Below are 12,991 nucleotides of genomic sequence, written 5' to 3'. Positions count from 1 at the left end.
AAGAATCGATGGGATTCGACTTCAAAGAGATAAACAATGGCGGGCATTTTTTTACACTTTATTTTATTTTCTACCGAACACCTTGGGAAAAAAATCGATATACTTAATATTCACTGCGAGTAGTCCGATTCCTTTTATGATTGAATTTAGTTAAAGTAATTCAATGTCGAAGTGTTTTATTTATATGCATATATTTGATTTTTTTTTTAAATCTTAGTAGGGAGAGTAATAAAATTTTAGAAAGTATATCTTATTGAATGGATCATAAAGTAAATTCCTGTTTGAAGTCTGCAATTACGATTATCTAAGCAAGGAAGTTTTTCAAAGAGAAAGGGAAAAACTCGGTAGTGAGATTTTAGATTTAAATTGAAATTTTTCAAAGGAATTGAAGAAACTTCGTTGTTTTTAAATAAATGCATTTATATTAAAAAGAGTATTCTTGTGTGTCTGAATATTGTATATCTATAAATAAATGAATATATATGTGCCACTCAGCCACCTGGAAACCAAATGCAGCAACAACTTATTCCGTTGTTATGTGACAACATGCTTACCCGTGACTTGGCGATTTCTTAATGTCATAGTTTTATTTTTAAAAACTTTCGGTATTATGTCTGCTGATCATTTAGTTTCAAGCCCTTTAGGTGCATCGCATGCTAAAAATTTTGTTTTGTTGTTTTTAAGTATATAGTTATGAGTACTAATGAATTTGTTTTTGTATCCCGTGATGTTTGTGAATGTCGATAATTTTGTTTCCAGTTGTTAATGGGAGTGCCGGTGATTTTGTTCCTTTCCCCGTGTTCTTGTGAGTGTGGGTTATTTTGTTTTGTACAAAGGTTTCTTAACAGCTAACTGATGCGAAGATATATTTTGGAAAGAGAGAAAAGACAACTCTCTGCCCCTGCGGGAAATCGAACTCACGTCCTTTCGCTTTCAGGGTTAACGCCCTAGACCGCTAGACTACAAAGGCAATGAATATCTCAATCTTTCCTTGGGGCACGTGTGCACTGAACGTGAAAGTGCATGGACGGTCAGACCTAACTTAGGCCAAAGCTCACAATTGCTGACAATGCCACCAGATGGCGACTTCGAGGATGACGTCACTCTCCGCTACCCTTACAAAGGTTTTTATTTTGTTTCTTTCCCGCATTTTTCTGAGTGCCGATAAGTTTGTTTTGTTTCCTTTTGATGTTATGTCTGTATATGATTAGATTTTTGTTAAACTTTTGATGTCTTATCTATTGATCATTTTGAATTTTGTTAACATTCTATGTTGTTTGCTGATGCATATAGTTTAGGCTTTGTTCCATTTCGGTGCCAAGTCTTCTGATAACACCAGAAGGGAGAAAAAAAACTAGGTTATGTCCGAAGATAATTATGTTTTGTTTCATTTCGGCGTTGCGTCTGCTGATAATTTTCTTTTGATTTCTTACAGTATTTTGAGCACCGATACTTTACTTTTTTGTTTTGTTTCCTTCCTGAGTTGTGTGTGCGGTTAGTTTGACTTCTATTCTGCCATCGATATTTCGTCTGCAAGTTACCTGACTTCGGGCTGCCAAGTTTGGAAATGATTGATTGGAGAACGATATACAGACTTTGTTTTATGTATGCGAAGCTGATTCGATATTCGCTTAGAATGTTAGTCCTATGTCACAAATTGTATCATCTAAGTTTGAACCTTAATACGATGAGTAGAACGGAAGGACGGCGAAATTCACTCATATCAACACAGAACAAAACTGGTTATTGATTTCACCCGAAACACCGCCAAAATACTGATAGACTCAAATGTAACAACTGATTAATGTCCACATATCATTACCGAAGTCTTCTTTGCCATGACTATCGATTTCATGCATTGGTAATTTTTTTTCTCACTGAAGGTGATAGAACTTTTCTGTCGTCTTGATATTCCTTGATTATTTATTTATCTACTGAATCCGATGTAACAAATTATTTCTGTTACATGCCCTTTTTCCTGTTCTTTGATTTTTTGAAACAGATTTTCAAGATACAGTCAATTTGCGATAAGTCGAACTCCGATAGCTCAAATATCAGCATAAGTCGAAGTATTCACTCAGTATTAGAATTGTTTCCATAATTTAGTGTTAAAACTCTCCCTTAACTCGAAATTTTCTTCCTATAAGTCGACGTTTTCGGAAATGAGAGAAATGTAAAAGATTAGCTATGCCATTAAAAAAAAAAGCATTTTTTTTTAGCACAATGTAATTTATCATTTACAGTAGAATTCAGCATTTAGCAATAAAATTCAGCTGTTAGCAATAGAATTCAGTAATTAGTAGATTCGTTTAGCGGATTCATTTTTCTGCTTGCAGAGTGCAAGATTCTCACGAAAGAAGGATAAAAAACAAACAGACAGTCAAAAACCACTACACCGCAAGTGCCCGTGTGGCATGGTGGTAAGGTGCTCGTCTACCATCATGAAGATTACTGTCAGGGTCCCGGGTTCGAACCCAAGGGAGGATATAGGTAAGATATTTTCCCTAATGAACTCGAGGCGACCACCGATAGACAGCGCCTTCACTTCCAACCCAACTCACTAATGGCAGTAAATTGCGATGTAGCGATATGACCAGAGTTGGTGTTTGGTGAAGTAGTCAAAAATCGTTGCATTTTCTGACAGAAATGGTCTTGTTTACACTTTATTTATAATTAGTTTCACACATTTATACGAGTATCATGTATGTTTCTATAATACAGTATGTATTTCTAAATATTCTCATTCAATAATTAAATATAATAAAATTAGAATAACTAGTCTATAAGGTTTTCGCGGCCATCATTTGATAAAAATTGTTTTTTCGGGTTCGAACGGACGACGGTCTTCGAACCCGAAAAAACAATTTTTATTAGAATAACTCTTCGAATTTCTCCATCAACAGTAGTTTCACCAGTATAGTTTTGTTTTTTGACTACGTATGTTTTACTAATAGGATATTCTTAAACACTGTTATTTTAATAAATCTTTCTCTTTTCTCACTATGAAATCAGAATTTCCGATAAATCGAACTAATGATGATTCGAATTTTCTCGTCGGCCGAAGCGCATTCGACTTATCGAGATTTGACTGCATTGTAAAAACGATCCAGTTGTCAATGTGATTGATAATATAAAAATTTTGAAATAAACTGTTTCGATACCATATATAAGATATACAGCGTATCTTGTAGGTCCGTCTCTTAAAAAATGTGTCGCAATATTTACTTAATTTCCTCCGCAGTGGACGGCTGCACAGTGGAAAAAGTGACTGACGACATTTAGGCGGTGGAAAATGGGAATATGAACATGATTTTGATCTCTCATATGTCGGTCGAAATCTTTTGTAAAAAATATCGGACATTTTGCATTCTGAATAATTTTTCGGACCTGGGAACGGGAATAGGAACAGGTCCTGAAGTTACAGGACCTGGGAACCGTATAAAATTTTCGATTCATTTCATTTTGTGACAAATGGTATTTCCACTCTCAAAATTGGTACAAGGTAATTTCTGAACACATTTTCAGCATTTTTGAACTAGAACTGCACCTCTACGACGAACGGTTGATGAGATCAGAGATGAGTAGAGACATATAAGGGACCCTGTATAAATACACATACTGTATTTGCGTAAATATCTCGGATATCATTGGCACTTGAAACCGGTGAGTAAGATTTTGTGGTCTTTCGCATGATGCCACATGAATCTAGAAGTGTATCCTCTATGTTTAAAAATAGCTCTTAGAGGGAGGAGATGTTTTTGGTCCAAACCGGACTACTAGAATATAAGACTATTATTACAAGGAATATAAAAATTAAATATATATTATAGCTATATTATCCTCAGATATACTGCATTACATGTACCATGTGAGTAAAAATAGCATCCATTATGAGCAGGACCCGGATGTTGATGACATTTGCATTTTTGGCACTTTCGGGATCTTTTTTTTACTATGGAAAGATTGAAAAATTTATATGAATACTGAGTACTCCCCAGTAGTACACCAGTCATTGCCTCCACAACTAGCAACTGGGGCCCCCGGTCAGATTCTTAAAGGGCCTTTCAATAGTGAATTTCTTGTGGAAAAACAAAAAATGATAAAAATCGTTTCAGGCTCCCTGGACGAAGTCCTCTCTGCCCTACCCTTATTGGGGTCCATATCACCAGTGTTCCTAACCGATGCATGAATTATAACTCGGTTATTTTAAAAAATTGTTATTTTTGATGAAATCTATACATTGGGAAAAAAATTTTACGTACGATTCTGATGCTGTAAAAACTTTTTCTTTCGAACATGATCTATTTTTTAAAGAGAACTTTGTGTTATTATTTTGATAGAATTATAGTAAAACCTCGGTAAGTCGTCACTCACGTTATTGAAAAATTATGATGGCTTAAGCGGAGTGACGACTTAAGCGAAGTGCCATCAGTTCCAATGTGAATTATTGTGAAAATCGTATAAATTTAAAGTATTATAACATTTATTAATATATGCATCAAAAATACATTATTAACAAAACTTATAGATAACAGTAGAAAAAAAACTAAAATTTTTACCTTTTTTCAGCATTAGTATTTAACTCGCTATTGTAAATACACTGTTTACACTTACTGATTACAACCAAAAATGTTTAATTTAGACTAATCAGAGTAACTGTTAAAATATATTTAGCATTTGTCTACAATAGAAACTATTAGAAATTAAATTTTATACATACATGGCATTTAATTTTATGGCTTTCAATTCTTTATTAATTAGTGGTTCATGGTATAACAATAAGGTAATGATGAACACAGGGCCTACTTTTGACTTGAACCTGGCAGGGGCTTCTAAAGCAGACATTAGAAGATATCAACTTGAAAAAAAATATGTCTCGTTTTTCAACTAAGCCATTTGTGTTTAAATTTTAAGCCCTAATTTAGTGAGGCCCATGCAGAAACCAAGTCCTGCTCGGACGGTCCCAAGCGTTTTATAAGAATTTTTCTTTTTTAACTAACAAATGAATTTCCTCAGCAAAACTTTCGTTACTTGAGCTGTTTCGTTTTGGTATGTAAGGTTATTGTGGTGAAAAGTCCTTTAATATATATAGCAAGACTTTTGCTATATTCAAAAGTGTGACTTTCGAACATATAGCAATGCTGTTATCAAGCTTTCTTGAATATACCATATAGCAATGCTGTTATCAAGCTTTCTTGAATATACCATATAGCAATGCTGTTATCAAGCTTTCTTGAATATACCATATAGCAATGCTGTTATCAAGCTTTCTTGAATATACCATATAGCAATGCTGTTATCAAGCTTTCTTGAATATACCATATAGCAATGCTGTTATCAAGCTTTCTTGAATATACCATATAGCAATGCTGTTATCAAGCTTTCTTGAATATACCATATAGCAATGCTGTTATCAAGCTTTCTTGAATATACCATATAGCAATGCTGTTATCAAGCTTTCTTGAATATACCATATAGCAATGCTGTTATCAAGCTTTCTTGAATATACCATATAGCAATGCTGTTATCAAGCTTTCTTGAATATACCATATAGCAATGCTGTTATCAAGCTTTCTTGAATATACCATATAGCAATGCTGTTATCAAGCTTTCTTGAATATATAGCAATGCTGTTATCTGCCTTTCTCTAAAGGCAGCCAGAGAAAACATCTTTTCCTTTCTCTCTCTCTCAAATTTTTCCATAGTGACGAGTTAACCGAAATTAATGACGAGTAAGCTTTATGAACATTGTTATCTAAACAAGCTGGACAGAACTGAGAAAGAACGACAACTTAACCGGTATGACGACTTATTAGGGTCACGACTTAGCGAGGTTTTACCGTACTTCCAATTTTTAGGGCTTTCGTTCCAATATTTAGTGAATTTTTCAAAGCTTCTAGGACATTTTATTTAAACTCATTTTTCAAGATTTTTTTAGGGCAGCAACACCCGGGCTTTGATTACGAGTAACAAAAAAAAAAATACACATAAACTTCTATTTCAGTTGTTAAGAATTTCAACCAAAACGATTCGAAACGTTATAGGAATCCGAATAAACGGCAGAAATTCGTGAACGGAATATCTTTGCTTAAGGTTAGGGGGGGGGGATAGTTTATTTCAAGCCAACCGTTAAGAAATAGTTGAAACCACCATGTTTCTTTCTCAGCTCGGATATAACAGATATATCCGAAGAATCGGAGCATTAAACATCGTCTCTTTCTTTCTGGAATCCCAAGTCCATACTTGCATCATCCTGTGAGTGTTTTCCGGAAGTGCTGAAACAGTTCTGGGGGGGGTTTTTTTCCTAAATGTTTTTTTCCTTTGTTCACTTCAAGTGCAACCGACGCTTTATGTGAGGAAGTTGATATTGAATTTTCCGGTTGGAAAACTAGGAGTTCACAAAAGGATAAAATAGAACGGAATTCCTGGATATAACTGAGCTCAGCAAGAATAATAATAATAAAAGAAAAGCATCTCTATTTCTTGCTGAAGAAACATTCAATTCATCGTCGAGGAGTTTCATCGTGAATGTGTCGTTATCTGACGTATGTCATTGGATACATTTTAAAGTTTGGAACACAATTCTAACTTCTTAGAACGAGTTTCAGCGTTAGGAGGAGGGAAAAAACACTTTATGTTATTAGACTTTTTCCCCGAGATTTTTCGGTCTTAACGTAACACAAGTTTATGTTTCCAGTCCGAGGCACATTAAGAATAATGAAATGTAACTCATGAATTTCTCTGCTTTATTCAAATGTCTTCTGTACAGAGGGATTCGAGTCTAAGCTTTTATGGTTGGTTGAGGGAGAAAATACAGGCAACAGACACACACACCGCTTATTATAAACACGGATAATGTTATCGTTCGGGTATTGTTATAACTTTTGCAAAGAACGGAACGGACCAGTATCATCATAACATGGGGGGAAATTTGTTTGTACTTGGATTTCGAATAATGTTATCGAGTATTTTTTTGCGCAAAAGATTCTAAAGCTTTGGTTCAACCAAAAGCATTTTTTTTCCTTGTAAGTTATCGTTATCAAGCTGCAAGACTATGTAGGAGGCAAGACGGTGCCTCCCCCCCCCCCACCTCTTGTTGAGAAAGATTTCCGTTATTGGTGTTGCAATCAGTCCGTAGTATTCGCTATTGTTCGTGTACGTGTGGAGCTGCTTTTGCGCATTTGCCTTTCTATAGTGAAGGCAAATGTATGACGGAAAAAAGATTCTATCCTTTCCTTTGATCAGTTTCAGTTGATCAGATTCAAGTTTATTTTTCTGAAAGACTTCTTCAAGGGATCTGCGAAACGTACTGCACACTACAAGAAATATCGTAGTTCGCGATATAAATTCAGACAGTTCCATTCTAACGCCTCACAATGACTGAACAAAAAAAGAATCAGGATTTTAGCTCGAGCGGGAAAAAAACAGTCCCGTTTTAGAATAACAATTTAAAAAAATTTTTACGATTGAACATTTTTGCAACCAATTATGTGGAAAAGAAGAATAGTTGTCCCATTTTACCAATTCCTCCCTTTGTCATACGTCGCGTTCGAAAAAACGGGATGTATGGTCACTGCCATTGCAAACGGGACTTCTCACATATAGTTATCATTCGGTTATTTTTATCAGAAATTTCGAGTCTGACGTGATCACATTAAGTCGTGTGGTTTGAATTTATTTTATTTCATGAAATTCCGGAATGCCAAGAAATACAAGATATGCAGGAAACTGGTTGTTATATACATGGTGACTAGAAATATCCACATTTGCCTCTACTGGGTCTCGAACCCAGTTTTGTCGCAGTCCAGGCGAGTGAGCTACCACTACGCAACAAAAGCGGAAAAAAATTATTTCCTTGGAGCATGTATGTGTTAGACGGTGCCATTCAGGTCCAGCTAAAGTGGAAGCAAATGTGGATTTTTTTCAATCGTCATCCACATAACAACCATTTTGCCTCCAGTACAATTATGTCTTTTTATTCGATAAAACTGTTGTGCCCCAGAACGATAAACATGATTTTCAGTTTCCAACGCTAATACTTATGCAGAACAAAATGTAATTTATTTCGTCGTTTGCCAGCCCAATGAGTCCGTCTGACGACTTGCAAATACCTTCAGAAAGGTATGTTTCTAATTTAATTTATGATTGCAGTAATATACTCATGTGTGCTACAACCACTTTTTTTACGATATTGAAAGTACATTTGTACAAATCCGTCAATTTGATATTTGTATTTGATTTACGATGGATTTAATAATAACGTCATGAATGACTGAAATTAAAAAAGAGTGCTAACAGATGGCACTCCCATAAAGTAAATTATGTTTGATTTTATAACGGAGAGCAGTTCTTAACATTTTCACACCCACGGCTCCCAGTTTAGCAAATAACCTGTACGAAAACCCTGCACGAAAACCCGGGTGCATGTGTGGTGTAGCAGTAGTAGGTAGGGCCTCCAAAAAATGGCTCGGGGATCCATGATGTTCTTAAGTCACCCACCTCGTTGGGCAATTTGCCTGTTGTGGCGTTGTATTTGTATAACACGTGTATGGTACAGTGATAAACTCGTGTACTCTGAACGGGACCGTACATGGACGGCCGGACCTGACTCAGGCCAAGCTCGCAACTGCTGACACGAGCTCCAAGGAAAGATTGAGAGAGATTCGTGGCCTTTTTGTAGTCTAGGGCGTTCACCTGGAAAGCGAAAGAACATGGATTCGATTCCCCGCAAGAGGGCAGTTGAATTTTTCTCTTCCAAAAAAATATCAACTTCGCAACAACCAGTTGTTAAAAACATTCGTATAGTAGCGGAGAGTGACGTAATAGAAGCATAGCGTATAGTGCATAGCTAGTAATGTCATTCAATACATTTTGTAATTACAAAGAATTTTTGACTTTTCGTGAAATTTTTATTGTCCTATATTCATGAATTGGCCAATTCGAATTTTGGATATTTCGATTGTTTTTTGTTTTTTTTGCTGTCCCCGTTGGCTTCGAATTATTCGCAAGTTCGGTTTTTCATCAATACAACTAATAACATAAGATAGCGGTCCATAACCTTTTTCTATTCCTCACCTCCAGTGCAATTCGACTAACCTTCCCGTGCCTCCTCGAATAATGTGTTGTCTATTCGCTGAAAATTTAGTTTTTTACAATTAATTACGTAAGTTATGCCCTAATTACATGCTATGAAAATTTTAAAGTTGAAAGATACCTGCAAAATTGATTCATTGAAATAAAAGTGCACACAGGGGTATCAAAGCAACCAAATTAAAATAACTGTAGCCTACGTATTGATTTTTAGCGTGTTTGTGGCACTGTTTTTATTTTTCGTAATAATACTAAGTAAATTGTGGTTCTTTTTTGAAAAAGGGGGCTACACGCATATCATCACTTACATTGAAGCGATTCGCGGTTTTAGTTTTCATCAGTAAAAGTGGTGGAAACCCAATTTCGTAAAGGTAAGGTAGTGAGCGCTGTTGGCGGAGCTGTCTTTTCCCCCTAGTTTTGGAAATGGTTCCAATTGAGCTCAAAAAAAAAAAAAATTTCAATCAGAATTTTGCATTGTAATGTACATTTGCATTTCTCTTTCTCAGTGAAATCGTCTTTCTCTTAATTGCCATCACTTATAGAATTTAGATCGAACCTATCATCGTAAAGAGCAAAAGAAACTTTGCAAAAGCATCTGAAAATTGTATATAAGTGTGCGTCTTTATAGACTTTTTCAAGCTGGACGCATTAGAACATAGTTTCCCAACCTTTTTTGTCCTATCGCCCCCTTATTCCCTAATTTTTTTCTACTATCGCCCCCCAACGCAATCTAACCCATAGGATCCTAAACTGAAGAGCCAAAAAAACTGGTACAGGCATGCGTATGCAAATAAAGATATATGGAACCAATCAGAGTACGGCGCTGCGATCGGCAACGCCTATATAACACAACAAGTGCCTGGCAGAGTTGTTAGATCGGTTACCGCTGCTACAATGGCAGGTTATCGAGATTTAAGTGAGTTTGAACGTGGTGTTATAGTCGGCGCACGAGAGATGGGACATAGCATCTCCGAGGTAGCGTTAAAGTATGACTAGAATGAAATTTTTTTTAATCCATTCCCCTGCTCCAACAATGACAGAAACAAAAAAATATACATATTTGACTAAACATATACTTTTTTTGCATCAGTAAAACAATGTTTTTGAGCTTCGACAAGAGGAAATGTTTGTGTGAAGCTAAATGGTATACGGAATTAGCTTGAGTTATTTGTTATAGGAACTACTGTGAAATAAATGATTTCTTGACACCAGTCCTGAACAGTTTTAGGAACGCCCCGTGGACCTGATTTTATGTGTAAATATAAGAGAACTTTGTCACATTAGAATAACTTTCTCGCAATCGGTATTTATTTACACTAATTCCTTCAATATTTATGAATTCAAAGAACAGGGTGCCCCCCCCCCCGTAAAATCGTAAATACAGGAAAATTCATAAAAATTGAAGGAATTAGTATATTTTTGAATACGATTAGAAAAAAAAAACAATCATCACGAAGGAGGTTTTTTTTGGTTGTGGAAAAAGATTTAGCTCAATTTTTTGTCGATAGAATGTGCTGCACGAAAGGAAATCAGAGAATTCCATGGAAAACGTTTTCTTCGATTTCTTCTGTATCCGAAACGTTCGTAAAGCTGAAGCTTGGTGATTCGCGGCTGAGGTAAAACAACTTCACCACCAGTGTCAACATCGCAATAGGAATCTTATGAAAGCACCAATAATAAGAAAATTGGGAAATGACTTGTTAATCATACACCCTGGATTTCATAGGATTCTGATTTGCATATTTCCCGAGAGTTGTTTTGTGCAGCGCCCTCTATCGGCAAATAATTAAACTTTTTTTTCCTGTAACAACAAAAATCACCTTTTGTTAGAATAACTTTCTCGCAAACCGAATTTAATTACACTAATTCCTTCAATATTTATCGAATTTAAACTATTAACGACTTTATGGGACACCCTGTATATTTCGCGGGAAGGGGGATCGGCATACAAAAAGGCTTACAATATTACATAATGTATAGGTACGCTAAAAAAAATATTCATATATATATTCACAAACATAAATTTTCACGAAAACGAATTAAAATTCAGAGAGGATGAATGAAATTAATTAATTAATAAAAGAATTACTTCCAGAATTAAAGAAAATTCAGAATTTTTGAAAGAAATACTTTCGAAATTAGGAAAAAATTCAAGATTTTTGGAAGAAATACCGTGATTTTCTCCAGAACTAATGAAAATTCAGAATTCATAAAACAAATTATTTGAGGACCGGTGCAAGCCTTCAAGATTATTTGGTTATCATTTGGTTTTGACATTCGGTACGTAAATAATTATGAACTTAGTTTATTTTTGGTGCTTATGTGAACTAATAATTTAGTTCTTGATCTTTTTTGGTGTCGTGTGTGTCGATGATTCCGTTTTTGTTTACTTTCTCTCTCTTGTCTACTTGATAATTTTGTCTGCTTTTTTGATTCTTGGTTGATCTTGATTTGATTCTTATTTACTTTCGGTGTTGTACATATGAATAATTTAGTTTCGTTTTCTTTCGGTGTTATGTTTGTGCTTGATGATTTTGTTCCGTTTCTTGTTTTTGTTTACTTTTTGTGTTATGTGTGCGATAATTAATATATTACACCCGTAGCTTCTACCGTCGCCCTGGAACATTCCATCACCCACCCCAGGAGGCGTTAACGCCCATGTTGGGAATCACTGAAATAGAATTTCTCATCACTCATTTCTGTGAGCAAATCAGTAGAAAATTAAAGTGTCAAAATGTCGGTACGACTAACTTATGTTGTTCAAAGATTTGAAAAATACAATTTTCCAATAATTTCGATCTTTCCGAATAAGTAACATGTGTTAAAATATTTTTCTCTATTCGCTCCCCAAAAAATGCTTTATCGCACCTGTATCAATACAAGTAATAATACGGTCTATAAATAAAACTTTGATTTTAAATGGAAGATTCAAGCGTATTTAGATTTTAATATCAAATTCACTAGATTTATGCTACTTGCGATAGTTTGGCGTATGTATAAATATCGACGATCAAAGGTGTGTTTACAGGAGGAGGGGCTTAGCGGGCTATCGCAAAGGTTGGCAATTTTGGATAGCCGGAAAATTTCTATAATAGCCCACAGTCGGTAGAACCGTTTTAATGCGCATCTGCCGAGGGACTTGATCATTGAGGGACGGAATGAAAGACCGGAAGAGATTTCAAGCATGTGAGTGACCAAAAGAGTGATCTTAGAGAGGGACCAGGTCAGTCAGCGACCAAAAAGAGACATAGAGAGTTTGCGAGCATGTGTGTGACCAAACGAGTGAACTAGAGTATGAAGGAACAGGTTGGTGAGCTGCCAAAATAGCTACCAATGAAGTGTGCATGCATGTGAGTAGCCAAAAGAAATACACAGAGTGTGCAGGCATGTAAGTAACCAAAAGAAATACACAGTGTGTTCTTGAGCATGGGAGTGACCTAGAAAGTGAGCTAGCTACTGACCACCGAAAAAGTAACTTATAGAATGAAACTCCAAGCCGGTGAGTGACCTAGAGAGTGAGGAACGATGTCAATGAGCGAATAAAAGAGCGATTTAGAGCAGTAGTTTTTAATCTTTAGAATCCCACGGTTTTAATTTTTTTCGACGGTTTAAACTTTTTAGTCGAATGCCCGGGCATAGACACGTCTAAAAGAAAACTAATGGGAAAGAAATTAAATGTGAAACTCACGGCCAGGTTTCACTAATACCAGGGCCGGGTCACGGTCTGGCGGTTGAGAAACACTGATTTAGATTCAACAAGCATGTGAGCGATCAGAATAGTGTGAAAGTATGTGAATGATCAGAATAGCGACCTAGAGAGCAAAGTACCTAGTCAGTGAGTGACCAAGAAAATGTGCAAACGTGTAAGCGACCAACAAACTGTGCAAACGTGTAAGTCACC

The sequence above is a fragment of the Pholcus phalangioides genome, unplaced genomic scaffold, assembly GCF_987345545.1.
Source record: "Pholcus phalangioides strain wild (caught in Gottingen) unplaced genomic scaffold, Ppha-v1.0 ptg000014l_1, whole genome shotgun sequence".
In the NCBI taxonomy this organism is placed as follows: Eukaryota; Metazoa; Arthropoda; class Arachnida; order Araneae; family Pholcidae; genus Pholcus; species Pholcus phalangioides.
This window is presented reverse-complemented; position numbering follows the sequence as displayed.